Source organism: Mastomys coucha, unplaced genomic scaffold (genome assembly GCF_008632895.1).
Source record: "Mastomys coucha isolate ucsf_1 unplaced genomic scaffold, UCSF_Mcou_1 pScaffold12, whole genome shotgun sequence".
Lineage (NCBI taxonomy): Eukaryota > Metazoa > Chordata > Mammalia > Rodentia > Muridae > Mastomys > Mastomys coucha.
In genome coordinates this window covers 20,547,620-20,548,157 of record NW_022196894.1, presented here as the reverse complement: position 1 = coordinate 20,548,157, position 538 = coordinate 20,547,620, and the positions used below count along the sequence as shown (strand labels likewise).

Genomic DNA, 538 nt, shown 5'->3' with positions numbered 1-538 from the left:
CTCAGAAATCCGCCTGCCTCTGCCTCCCAAGTGCTGGGATTAAAGGTGTGCACCACCACTGCCTGGCCAAAAATGTCTTTTAAGGTTTTATTGCTATGAAGAGACACCACGACTATGGCAACTCTTATAAAGGAAAACATTTAACTGAGGCTGGCTTACAGATCAGAGGTTTAGACCATTATCATCATGGTGGGAAGCATGGTGAAGGCTGACATGGTGCTGGAGAAGGAGCTAAGAGTTCAACGTCTTGATCCACAAACAGCAGGGAAAAAACTCAAGCTTCTGAGACCTCAAAGCCCATCCCCTAGTGACACACTTCCTCCAACAAGGCTACACCTCTTAATAGTGCCACTTATTCCCTATGGGCCAAGCATTCAAACACATGAGTCTGTGGGGGCCATTCCTATTCAAACCACAACAGCAAGTAAGCAAGAAATACCTCCAGTATAGAAGAGGATCGGTCTTCTGTGTGTGCCCTGCACAGTGAGCAGTGCCCTCAGGTGATCTGAGTCTTTCATTATAGTTGCAGAGGCTGTAG

The 538-nt window shown here is 47.0% G+C and overlaps 1 protein-coding gene across 1 annotated transcript in view; it reads left to right on the top strand.

Annotated features, from left to right (window-relative positions):
- Tbccd1 (TBCC domain containing 1) overlaps window positions 1–538 on the top strand; it is a 44,927-nt gene that overhangs the window by 32,196 nt on the left and 12,193 nt on the right. The gene's annotated exons all lie outside the window — the stretch shown is intronic.